Source organism: Hyperolius riggenbachi, chromosome 12, assembly GCF_040937935.1.
Source record: "Hyperolius riggenbachi isolate aHypRig1 chromosome 12, aHypRig1.pri, whole genome shotgun sequence".
In the NCBI taxonomy this organism is placed as follows: Eukaryota; Metazoa; Chordata; class Amphibia; order Anura; family Hyperoliidae; genus Hyperolius; species Hyperolius riggenbachi.
Window position 1 is genome coordinate 217,070,431 of NC_090657.1, and position 13,801 is coordinate 217,084,231.

General features: G+C 46.3%; 1 protein-coding gene across 2 annotated transcripts in view; it reads left to right on the top strand.

Annotated features, from left to right (window-relative positions):
* The window catches only part of STX8 (syntaxin 8), a 292,938-nt gene that overhangs the window by 145,238 nt on the left and 133,899 nt on the right, over positions 1–13,801 (top strand). The window lies entirely within an intron of this gene.

Consider the following 13,801-nt stretch of genomic DNA (forward strand, 5'->3'; position numbering starts at 1 on the left):
TCTGTAATTCAGGATGTTTTGGTGACCCATTTTCATTCAAACGTTTGTAGATAGATCCATGAGTGACATCAGCACCGTCAACAGGTGCGTGTTTCGGGTCACAGAAGATCCTCTGCTTGAATAAGCAACGCTTGAGCTCCGACGTTCATGTCTTCCTCTTGGAAGACTATTGATGTGAAAGCCAAAGTCCGCTCTCTGCTCATCTGGCGTGGGCAGGTTTTCCGTATTCTGAAAACCCCAAGAAGATGCCAAGAGAATCTCGCTGCCAGAATCCATGCCCTTTCCATCCACCTCGCTTCAAAGACTCCGTGACTAAGAGCAGAGTCTCCGCGGAGAGCCGATTCTTTGTGAGGGACATAAATCTTCTTCTTTGGTAAATTTAGCTACCCGTCACCTCTTGGGGAAAGAGCTGTGTTTGTCTCTGGGCAACATAACGGTGTAGAAAAAAATTGGAACTTTTGGGTGTAGCTGAAAAGCTGTCATGTTGTCTGGATTAAAGTGTACTCCGAAGATTAATGAGGTTTGAGCATAGCAGCCCTCCTGAATGGGTTCACTGGAGACCAGAAACATTGCTCATATTCCATATTCATCAGGTCAGGTGATCCAATCACTAGAGGTGAAGTCACTGAGCTTTCATATATGTGAGAATGCAGCCTATCCAATCACTAGAGACCAGTGACATCACTGATACCTGCTATGCATGAAAACGCAGCCTATCCAATTACTAGAGACCAGTGACATCACTAATACCTGCTATACATGAGAATGCAGCCTATCCAATCACTAGAGACCAGTGACATCACTAATACCTGCTATACATGAGAATGCAGCCTATCCAATCACTAGAGACCAGTGACATCACTGATACCTGCTATGCATGAAAACGCAGCCTATCCAATTACTAGAGACCAGTGACATCACTAATACCTGCTATACATGAGAATGCAGCCTATCCAATCACTAGAGACCATTGACATCACTGACAGCTCATATACATGAAAATGCAGCTTATCCATATACTAGAGACCAGTGACATCACTGATACCTGCTATACATGAGAACGCAGCCTATCCAATCACTAGAGACCAGTGACATCACTGACGCCTCATATACATGAGAACACAACCTATCCATACACTAGAGACTCCTCTACATGAGAACGCAGCCTATCAAATCTCTAGAGACCAATGACATCTCTGACACCTCCTATACATGAGAATGCAGCCTATCCAATCACTAGAGACCAGTGACATCACTGACGCCTCACATACATGAGAACACAACCTATCCATACACTAGAGACTCATCTACATGAGAACGCAGTCTATCAAATCTCTAGAGACCAATGACATCTCTGACACCTCCTATTAGGCCTGAAAGATAAATCGAATTTAAATCGAAATCGCGATCACCAAGATCACAATTTCAGAATCGTAAAAGCGGCAAATATCGCGATCACGTCATTTCCACAAGAGGAAGTTTGAAGAAGCGCCTTCAAAATTCCCCAAAGTCCCAGTGCCCGCAGCATTGGACATACCTTCCATCCTCTATCGCCCTCTGCCGCCTCTTGTGCTTGACAAAACTTCGGTTTCCTGTCACATGATATACAGGAAGTATGCCGTGCATTAGAGCCTGCAGGGGGCAAAGGCTATCATTCATGAACAGGCTGTCGGTAAAGAGAATCAGTGCGGGAAAACACACCGCTGGCGGATTTTTAGACTTCTGGGTGGGCATTCATAAAGTTGTATCCGTGTGCGGAAGCAGTGCAGAGATTCCCCGAGCTAAGCTGGCGGTAGACTTGCGGAGACACGGAAGCTGCCGAGTTGATACATTTCTCCGTGTTCCGCTCTGCTGCAGCTGCCTGGGAGGTCTGTGTGTCTCCATTCATTTACATTGATATCGCCACATCAGAGGGAGCGGATTACCCGACCTCACACCGCTTGCGGTGATCTTTATGAATGATCATTTTGCTACATTTGTACCGATAATCCCCGCACAAGGCGGTGATTTATCACTCTGCTCGGTAGTGTCATTTTTTCATCCGGAAAGAGCCTTTATGAATGCTGACTTTGCCGAGTGGTCGGTAAAGTCAGCTGTTTTAAGCATTTCCGCATGCGGAAATGCTTTATGAATGATAGCCAAAGTGGATAGACGGGCATCGCTGGACTCGTGCTTGAAGCTGACTGATGCAACTTGGGTGACAGAGGAGGCACAGAGAGAGACACAGTGTGGGCACAGAGAGAGACACAGTGTGGGCACAGAGAGAGACACAGAGGGGGCACAGAGAGAGACACAGAGGGGGCACAGAGAGAGACACAGAGGGGGCACAGAGAGAGACACAGAGGGGGCACAGAGAGAGACACAGAGGGGGCACAGAGAGAGACACAGAGGGGGCACAGAGAGAGACACAGAGGGGGCACAGAGAGAGACACAGAGGGGGCACAGAGAGAGAGACACAGAGGGGGCACAGAGAGAGAGACACAGAGGGGGCACAGAGAGAGAGACACAGAGGGGGCACAGAGAGAGACACAGAAGGGGGCACAGAGAGAGACACAGAAGGGGGCACAGAGAGAGACACAGAGGGGGCACAGAGAGAGACACAGAGGGGGCACAGAGAGAGACACAGAGGGGGCACAGAGAGAGACACAGAGGGGGCACAGAGAGAGACACAGAGGGGGCACAGAGAGAGACACAGAGGGGGCACAGAGAGAGAGACACAGAGGGGGCACAGAGAGAGAGACACAGAGGGGGCACAGAGAGAGAGACACAGAGGGGGCACAGAGAGAGAGACACAGAGGGGGCACAGAGAGAGACACAGAAGGGGGCACAGAGAGAGACACAGAAGGGGGCACAGAGAGAGACACAGAGGGGGCACAGAGAGAGACACAGAGGGGGCACAGAGAGAGACACAGAGGGGGCACAGAGAGAGACACAGAGGGGGCACAGAGAGAGAGACACAGAGGGGGCACAGAGAGAGAGAGACACAGAGGGGGCACAGAGAGAGAGAGACACAGAGGGGGCACAGAGAGAGAGAGACACAGAGGGGGCACAGAGAGAGAGACACAGAGGGGGCACAGAGAGAGAGACACAGAGGGGGCACAGAGAGAGAGACACAGAGGGGGCACAGAGAGAGAGACACAGAGGGGGCACAGAGAGAGAGACACAGAGGGGGCACAGAGAGAGAGACACAGAGGGGGCACAGAGAGAGACACAGAAGGGGGCACAGAGAGAGACACAGAAGGGGGCACAGAGAGAGACACAGAAGGGGGCACAGAGAGAGACACAGAGGGGGCACAGAGAGACACAGAGAAGGCATGAAGAGGCAAAGGGGGCACAATGAGAGACTGGGGCAGAGGGGGAACAGACAGGCACAAAGGGGGGAACAAAGCTTGATTTGAAGGAAATCGTGAATCAAATCGAAATCGTAATTTTGGACAGAAATCGCTCAATTCAATTTTTTCCTAAAATCGTTCAGGCCTACCTCCTATACATGAGAACGCAGCCTATCCATTCGCTAGAGACCAGTAATATCACTGACACCTCATGTACAAGAGAACATAGCCTATCCAATCACTAGAGACCAGTGACATCACACACATCTCATTCACATTCAATTTGAGAAAAGCGCATTGTAAATGTTCTGTCTTGTCTAATTTTTAAACCTATATCCACACTTTTCTTCAGTGACACTTCCTTGAATGTTTTGGAGTTGTTAATGAGCTCTTCTCCATCTCGCCCTCTGTGGAAACTCCATGAATGGAAAGTGTAGGCCTGGCCTCTGCTTTGATAGATCATTGTTAGGTGTTATAAAATAAAGCTCTGGATGTCCGAGACACTTAATTTCCCTGTTTTTACTCCTCCCGAAGCCAAAGGGAAAAACTGATGAGAGCTTTGGGAGGTGATGTTCACCCTTCTGGTCCTCCAATAATGGAAAGAGAGGTGCGATGGGTACAGAAACACATTGGAAAGCGCAGCACATTGACAAGACAAATAGGTTGCAGGCGGGGGACCAATGACCTGTTTTCCCATCACAGTATGCCGTGTTGTGCTTCCGGATGGACAGATTTTCCAGGAGGAAGATTTCTAATCATCTGCTCCAAATTAAGAACATAAATATCTCTATTTTTATGTGTTTTTTTCCAGTTTCTTGAGGATTCATCAGGAGTTTATAGAGTGAAACGTGTGTTGTTGAAGCTGGACACAACATCGATAGTACAACAGAAAATGTAGGCAGCGCTTCCAAATACAGGCTGCACCCGAGTTGAGCAGCTGCATAGATGTGCAGAGCCCACACACGGGCAGATTACACAACTTGCATTCAAAACAGATGCAGCAAATGGAGGACGTTGGCTTCCAAAACAGCCTGTACACAGATTGTTCAATACTAGATTCTTCCATGGCAATGAGGTGCCCTCACAGAAGAGACCTAACCACTAGCTAACCTTTGCAAACCTAGGCTTTGAATGCAGGTTGTATAATCTGCCCGTGTGTGGGCTTTGCACATCTATGCAGCTGGTCAACTCAGGTGCAGCCTGTATTTGGAAGTAGAGGGTGTGGTACCAATGGAGTCCAAGGACCTTCCAAAGGAGACAAAAACCGAGAGAGGGACACCAGGAGCCCCTGATAGTGTAGCACGTTGAGGGTATGGGACACTGAACAACAGTATGTGCAGAATACTCGCAAGGATAGGTTGCAAGACCAGCAACCACAGTGTAACGACTGGTGAGGAAAACCCGTCGTCACTCGAGTTCTTTAGTCTTAGACAATGTATGTCGCTCTCCAGAAAAAGAAAAAGGAGTGTAAGGGTTCCGAGGAACTAACATACACACGTTACAGATAAAATTCAAACAGTGTAGTTCCACCCCTAGTTAAACATACAAATTGCAAACATGACAAAGTGGGGCTTTAAATGAACCAATATTCGTCTTATTTATTTCTTCATATCAAAAGGTCTTCATAACGGATACACAGGTAGACATAACTTCCAGAACTCTCAGTAAAACCACAACGACTGCCTGACACGTGTTTCACGATCAAAGATCGCTTCCTCAGAGGCATACAGTATACATGTATATCACCAAAGTCCAGAGATAACCAGCGTCCGTCTCTGTGCGGACGCTGGTTATCTCTGGACTTTGGTCCATGTGTTTATCTTCATATCTCTACAGATTGTGGTCTGGGTTCGTTTTTTGGACTCCAGTGATATACATGTATACTGTATGCCTCTGAGGAAGCGATCTTTGATCGTGAAACACGTGTCAGGCAGTCGTTGTGGTTTTACTGAGAGTTCTGGAAGTTATGTCTACCTGTGTATCCGTTATGAAGACCTTTTGATATGAAGAAATAAATAAGACGAATATTGGTTCATTTAAAGCCCCACTTTGTCATGTTTGCAATTTGTATAACTAACATACACAGCCAACACCCCCAGCTGAGGGTATTAGTGAGGGATATTACAGGGAGGCAGGAGGCGCCCCAAGATTGTTATATGTGGTACGGATAATGTCAGCTGGATAAAACATAAATTAACAGGCCTACCTCTAAAAGAAGGGGTAGCCCAAATAAACGAATAACATTTTTAATAGAAACCAGACACTTGAATGATAACGCGTTTTGCAGATCGCATTCAGCTTCCTCAGATCAAATAACAAAAGTGTCTCAATACTACCGTTTTACAAGCAGGGAGTGCTTCTATTCCTGTATTTGGAAGCGATCCAATATCTCCTGTTGTGCAAAAAATGAAAGTCAACTTACGGCTAGCTGCATCCATGTGTATCAGTTTGCATTCAATTTGTTTTGATTAGGGTTTAGTGCAGGCATGGGCAAACTTGGCCCTCCAGCTGTTGAACAACTACAAGTCCCACAATGCATTGCAGGAGTCTGACAGCCACAGTCATGATTCATAAAGGCAAATGCATTGTGGGATTTGTAGTTCCTTAACAGCTGGAGGGCCAAGTTTGCTCATGCCTTTTTTCGTGCATAGTTTTGCATCTGATTTATATTCAAGGTGTGTATTTAACCAGTTCAGCCTTCAGTCGTTTTTCACCTTATGCATCCGAGCAATTTTACCTACCAATCATTTGCCAATAACTTTATCACTAATTATCACAATGAATCTTTTTTTTTCCGCCACTAATTAGGCTTTCTTTGGGTGGTACATTTTGCTAAGAATTATGTTTTTCTAAATGCATTGTAACAGGGATACTAAGAAAAAATGGAAAAACATTCATTTCTCAGTTTTCGTCCTTTATAGCTTTAAAATAATGCATGCTACCATAATTAAACCTATGTATTTTATTTGCCCATTTGTCCCGCTTATTACACCATTTAAATTATGTCCCTATCACAATGTATGGCGCCAATATTTTATTTGGAAATAAAGGTGCATTTTCTCAGTTTTGTGACCATCACTATTTACAAGCTTATAATTTAAAAAATATTAGTAATACACCCTCTTCACATGCATATGAAAAAAGTTCAGACCCTTAGGCAACTATAGGTTATAAGTATAGGGAGGATGGGAAACTGTTTTTTTATTTTCTTTTCTCAGAAAGACTCCAGCTTCTGATAAGAAGCCGTCGGTCTTTCTTTTTTTTTAACAATTCAATTTTTATTGAGTTTATAACAAGGACAATTACAACAGAGTTTCACCCAAGCTGAGTGACACGCAAGGTAAGTAACATTGGTACAGCTTGTGCATCAAGGATATACACATAAAAGGTAACAAAAAATAGTGTATAATACATTAATCATAAAAAGGTGCATAATCATTGACAACAATAAGTATAATAGATACTATTCTATATAGCAGGATGGGTACAAGACAGCGTGTACAATCGTGAATAAATTAACAACTGTTCGAGCTGTATCAATGCTTAAAGGGAACCAGAGATGAAAGTTTCACACAAAATAAACATATCAGTCGATAGCTTGTAAAGAATAAATGCTCTACCTGATAATTTCGCTGCTCTGCTGTGCCTTTTTTAGTGTTTTTTATCCATTATTGCTCCAGGAAAAATCAAATATGGCCGCCGGCTCATATCCCTTCTGCTTCCGGGTTATGAATTGTTCTGGATGTGTGCTGTCTAGGCTATATGAGACTAGTTTGCTATCTAGGCTATATGAGAAAGGCTGCTGCAGCCTTTCATCCGTGTGCTTTCATTTTGGTATGATGTGCAGCTGCCTGTAGGAAGTGTCTCTCATAGTAATGAAACTGCAGTCATCATCAGTATCTATGCAGACAGAGTGCACACAGAGCACACAGATCATATTGCATATTGCTCTGAAAACTTGACTGTTTCAGAGCTTCTCTCTCAGCAGGAGCAGCCCCTCCCATGTCATCACAGCTCTCAGAATGCAAAGCAGGAAATCTGAGCCAGGAGGGGGCAGGCTTGGGCTTGAAAAGACTCCACAGAAGAGTGACACAGCTATAATGATTCCAGGTCAAACCTCGACTGAGCCAGTCGGGGATTCTTATCACAGCTGCTAATAGACTAATTAAGCAGATAAGAATGAAACTAAAAGCAGGGTAGGTGTTTAATGTCATGTTCCCACTGATGAATGTAAAAAAATACATGAGGGTGCTTCATCTCTGGTTCTCTTTAAGAGGAGAATGAGTTTAAGAAGGAAAAGGAGGAAAGGAAAAGGAGGAGAGAAAGAGGGAAGAGTCTCTGATGCCTGACTCTGTCAGCTGAGGTATCCGAAGGGTTATTGACTTGGTTCTTGTGTAAAAGTATATGGGATGTGAAGAGGGATAGGTAGTTAGTCTTCTGGACCAGATGGGAGGGCTTCTACATTATTGCACCAAGGGGCCTAGATTTTATCAAATCATTGAGGACAATAGCGACTCTTATAAGTTAAACGATAGAGTGGCAAGGCCTTCATAATTGTAGATTTCCAGAAGTTAAAAAAGGGAGGTCTATCTGATTTCCAGGTGCGTAGTATTGCTTTGCGTGCATAAAAGCACAGTAGTCTAATTAGATATTGAGAATGCTTGCTTGGTGGGGTGTCATCTAATAAACCCAGTAAGAGCGCCCTAGGGGTTTAAACCAGTTTTGTTTGCAGAATCTCATGAATTAAATCGCTAATCTTTGACCAAAATCCATACACCATAGGGCATTCCCAAAGCATGTGGAAATAGGTTCCGAGATCAGTGACGCACCTGGGGCAGTTTGCAGAATTTGAATGTGATATTTTGTGCATACACAAAGGTGTTAAGTATGTTCTATGCAGGCATTTCAATTGAATTAATCGGTCTTTTGCTGAGATTGGTACTTTGATAAAGTTTTCTAAAATATCTTCCCAGTCTGCATCATCTAGCCCCGGAATCTCCTAATTCCACCGAGATTGGCATCTAGATAAGCTGTGCGTAGTGTAAAGGGGCCCATACACCTAACGATTTTTCCCGCCGATATACAGCCGTTTTGATCACAGTCAAACGGCTGTGAAATCGCCACGCACACCACTGACAGAACGATCGATTTCTGTCCGAAATCGATCATTCCCGTCGATTCCCGTCGACTCATCCGTGCGGAAGATTTTTTTTCGGTCGCCGGCGGGTCTGGAGTGCGTCGATAGCGGCGTTCGAATGACCGACGCAATACAGCACCTGTTCCGGCCGGCGCGAGTCACCGCTGTCTTCTTCTCCGTTCCGCTCCAGACCGTCCCTGCAGCTACACAGAACTTCCTGTCCCGGCAGGAAGTTTAAACAGTAGAACCCCCTTTACTGTTTAAACTTCCCCTGGACAGGATGTTCAGTAGCTGCAGGAACGGTCTGGAGCCCGGAGCGGAGAAGACAGCGGGGACTCGCGCCGGCCGGAACAGGTACTGTATAAGGGGGGGGGGGGGTTTCAGCAGCGGCAGCTCCACAGATTGTGATCGGTTTCAGGCTGAAATCGATTCACAATCTGTTTGCAGTAATGGTGGCCATACGATCCCTCTCTGATCAGATTCGATCAGAGAGGGATTTATCTGTTGGTCGAATCTGATGGCAAATCGTCCAGTGTATGGCCATTTTTACTCATAAGAGCAAAATATATCACAGATAGGGGTTTATCTAGATTGCTATCCATTAGTGTTTGTTCTAAATCACAGGAGGATAGAGCTGGTCCATTGTCTTTAAATTGTGTATTATAAGCATGGCGAAGCTGTAAATATATAAAGAACATTTTTTTTGTTAGATTAAAGTTAGTTTTAAGAACATTAAATGACAATAGCCCCTCGCTTCCTACAATGTGCTGTATGGCTTTAATACCCTGGCGGGCCCATAGAGCAGGATCTGGTATTTGTGAGAAGTGCATTAGAAAGGGATTATCCCACAAGGGGGTATGGGGGATAGAGTGTCAGCACCTCCAGTATATTGAATCATATCTTTCCATATCTTAACCGTGGTAGTCATAGGAATTGTACATCTAGAGTCACTTCTCATGCCTCGAAAAGTTAATAAACGTAATCTTTCGTATGACACCAACCTTGCGGCCTCCACCACCACTGCGGCATTATATTCATCTTGAGAAAACCACCATCGTACTGTTACTAGGACAGCTGCGCAGTAATATAAATACATGTTCGGTAGGGCCAGACCACCTTGGTCAGCTGGGAAACGTAGAGTAGGAAGGCTTACTCTTGGGACAGATCCCCCCCCCCCCCCCATATGAAGCCCAATATTAAAAATGTAGTTTCTTAACTTCTTAAAGACCGCCCCACGCCAACGGGCGTGGTTGCGGCGGCAGCCCCAGGACCGCCTAAAGCAAATTTGCGTCAAGTCCTGGGGCTGCATTATGCAGGAAATCGCGTGCAGGCTGCGCGCGCATCTCCTGCTCGGGTGGGGGGGTGGGGGTGGAGCTCCGCCCCCTCTTCAGTCTCCGAGCGGCAATCGCAGCTCAGGAGGCTGTTAGACCGCGTGTTCGCCGTCTATTTACATGTACAGCGCCTATAGCTGAAGCCTATGACAGCTGATCACCCTGATTGGATGGCGGGGGGAGGGAGGGAGCAGGGGAGGACAGATAATAAAAAAAAAAGCAAAATTTATTAAGAAATAAAATAAATATTTATAAAAAAAAATAAACAACTGTGGAGCGATTAGACCCCACCAACAGAGAGCTCTGTTGGTGGGGAGAAAAGGGGGGGGATCACTTGTGTGCTGAGTTGTGCGGGCCTGCAGGTTGTCCTTAAAGCTGCAGTGGCCAATTAACAATAAAAAGGCCTGGTCTTTAGGGGGGTTTAACATTGCGGTCCTCAAGTGGTTAAAGAAGGCCTTGGGGATAATTATTGGAGTTTGGCAGAAAATCTAAAGAAATTTGGGCAGAAATATCATTTTAAATATATTGATTTTGCCAATCAGTGAGAGAGGGAGTGTTTTCCACACTAAGGCTTTTTGCTTAAAATTATCGACTGCTAGTTGGATATTACATTTTTATGAAATCTGTTAATGCTCAGTTGGGGATTCTTATCAGAGCTGTTAACAGGCAGACTGTGCAGTGAAAAATGAAACAAAGAGCAGAGTAGGTGTTTCTGTCATGTTCCCATTGATATATTTGATATATTTGGTAAAATACATGAGGGTGCTTAGTCTCTGGTTCTCTTTAAATGGAACCTGAGCTCAGAAGGATATGGAGGCTGCTACCTTATATTAATTTCCTTGAAAACCATGCCAGTTACCTGGCAGCCTTCTTGATCTTCTGGCATAAGTAGTGTCTGAGTCAAAACCCTGGAACCACCATATGGCTAATCCAATAAAACTTAAGGCATGCAGCAGATCAGGTACTCTGACTCTTCAGGGTCTATGGCTAAAAGTATTAGAGACACGGGGTCAGGAGGACTTTTATTGCTGTACAGTGCTGTGATCTGCAGCAGCACTGTACTGGGGACAGCCATGTGACACGGCTTTCCCCTCCATTGGCTCAAGGGTGATCCGCTGTCATAGGCTGAAGCCTATGACAGCCGATCACAATGGTAGGCTGGCCGGCGGACACAGGAAAAAATAAACATCGGGAGAGCGATCAGACCCCACCAGCAGAGAGCTCTGTTGGTGGGGAGAAAAGGGGGGGGGGAATCATTTGTGTGTTGTGTTGTGCAGCCCTGCAGCAAGGCCTTGAAGCTGCAGTGACCCTTTTTGTGAAAAATGGCCTGGTCTTTAGGGGGGGTTAACACTGCGGTCCTCAAGTGGTTAAAGGAGTGTTTTATACTAGGCAGTGAAGGGTCCCAGAAATAAAATATAAAAATGATTTTGGGTATCCCCTCAGATTACATCGGTTGTTGTGCCTCTATTTGTACAGACTTGCTAGACTGCACTTACTAGACTAGACTTACTTAGGACAGCTAGTGGCTGGGTAGTTTCCTGGAGGCAAATCTGTGAACTGCAGGACTGCATCGTAACCTAGAGGCCTAATTTTCTACTGTTATGCAGGAATGCCAAGAAATGTGCTCCAGTGGAGGTAAATAGGGGCTCGGTAATGTTAATTGCATGAAATTTAGTCTGGCATCTATTGTTCTTCCTTCATTGGGTGTCTCATGGTTACACTGATGTGCCCGAACACCGGCTGCATCCCGATGGGAAAGGATAAGAGTTGCGTTGAAGTTTGCCTAGCATATTAGGCCTATAAGGCAGATACTGTGTCCATCTCTTTGCTTTTATACACTGTTTATATTCCGTTACCTACCTGACAAGAGTACAAATTTGTTCAATGTTGTTTCTTGTTGGACTTTAAAGTGTACCCAAGCTGAAACTCGGGTTTCCCATGGCATCCGCCTGACTCCGTTGCTCCTCATGGACCCCTCAAAGATTTTCAAGGGCATATTGAAAATCTGATCAGGGTTGTGCTCCTCTGCAAACTCCAGCACTGGCATACTGAGCCTGCGCGGTAAGTCAGATCCACCCTTTTTATTTGAGTTGCAGCCCACGAGCTGGATATGTGGCCCCCGGATTGCACTCACTTGCCTGGACTATTTTTTCTGTCAGGCCTCCTCCTCTGGCATGGCCACCTTTTGTCTGTGCTTGGCGCAGCCCTCCAAAGCTAAGACATTAATGCTCTGCTCCCTCCCGCCGAAAAATATGGTGCTAGACACACACCCTGCCCATGAAGTTTGACAGCACTGAGCTAGAGGGCCTCAGCTAGTTTCGACAGGAGTGAGGAGGACCCAGGAAGCCTCTATAGGATCCAGAGGCTTCCCTCTCTTCTTAGGTAAGGATTTCCTTTGCGACCTGAGCTTCGGATCGTGTTCACTTGAGGTCCCTCATTGCCTTTAGCTTTCCTTCTGCTTGGCTGGATAGATATCTTGAAAACTTCTCAAGACTTCAGCTCTTGTCTCCCGTAGCCACGTAACCATTTACGTGTTTGGTAATTGTGGTCCCTTTTGCCCTGCACCCTGTGAGTGGATCTAGCGAGCTTCGATATTCTGTCGATGTTCAGCAGGTTGATTGATTGCTGTCGAAACCAGCAGAGGTGGAAAGTACGACTTATACGGGTCAACGGGAGGTGACTGAGTCAGTCCTATAAATTTCCTCATCTTTGGGATGAGGAGACGATGAGTAGAGTAGCGGACTGCATGCTTTCCGTTGGCCAGGCATTACATATGTGCTGTTTTTTTTCCTACTCATCCCGGCCAACAACTTGGAGGAGCCAACATAAGTGGGGTTGTTATTGAGATCGCTGCCAGGGTTTCTTCTCTCCTATTCACTGTTTAACTGCCAGACTTTGGGGGCAGATGGTGTGATATTTCTGGCTGCCTGGCAACATTGGGGTTCATACGTTCAGTAAAAGAGCACAGTCCCTTCTTCAGTTCTTCAGATAGATGGCTGTGAAACGGACCAAGGGAACACTACGTGGAGATTTCATTGAAGTTTCTACTTGCTCACATAAATCTAAGTAATTGCAAATATCATGTTTTTAAAGGGACTCCGAGCAGTAACTAAAATCAAAATCTGAACTTACCTGAGGCTTTCTCCAGCCCACCGTAGGTCGGGAGGTCCCTCCGCATCCTTCTGGCTCTTCTCCCACCCAGGCCCTGCTTCTTGCTCTGCTCCCAGCAACACTGGGCCCGAGTTTAATCGTGCATGCGCACTACTGTCACGCCGGCCACCGTGATGACGTGAGGCGGTCAGCGTGGTGACGACTGACGTAATCTTTCAGGAAGAAGGAGCCCGACACTCGGTCCCAGTGTCGCCGGGAGCCATTTCTGAGCAAGGCCTGGGAGAGGAGCCAGAAGGACGCAGAGGGACCTCCCGACCTATGGTGGGCTGGAGAAAGCCCCAGGTAAGTTCAGATTTTTATTTTAGTTACTGCTCGGAGTCACTTTAAAGTGGACCCGAGGCAAAAAAAACACATACTTTCCCAAGGAGAGCGAAGCCACTGGATTTTGTAGGAAGAGGATTCCGTGTCCTCCTCGCTGCTGCTAGCCAGGACCCGCCAGAACATTGGGCCGCTCTCTTCATCTAGCATGTTTTTCAACAGCATTGCGACTCACCTGTTCCGGCAGACACGGCTCCTCTGTCAGTCCGTGCACCCCCGTCTTCATCCTCAAAGGGGCCCCTCTTCTCATTGTCCGGGTGCAAGTAATTATGTAATAACATGTGCCGGGTCGCAGAGGAGAGGCGTCTCTGCGAGGGACAGGTTAGTCGCAATGCTGCTAAAAACTCTGCAGGGGCCCTGTAGACAACAATAAAGATGTTGGGGTAGACCTGGGGAAAGGTGGGGGGTTGTTGCAGCTGGCTGAAGGGCTTTGGCATGTGTAATTGTAAGAAGGGCCCTAAAGCTGCTTACGGGGCTGGGTGGGGGGGGTGTCACTGGGGGGCCCCAGGCTG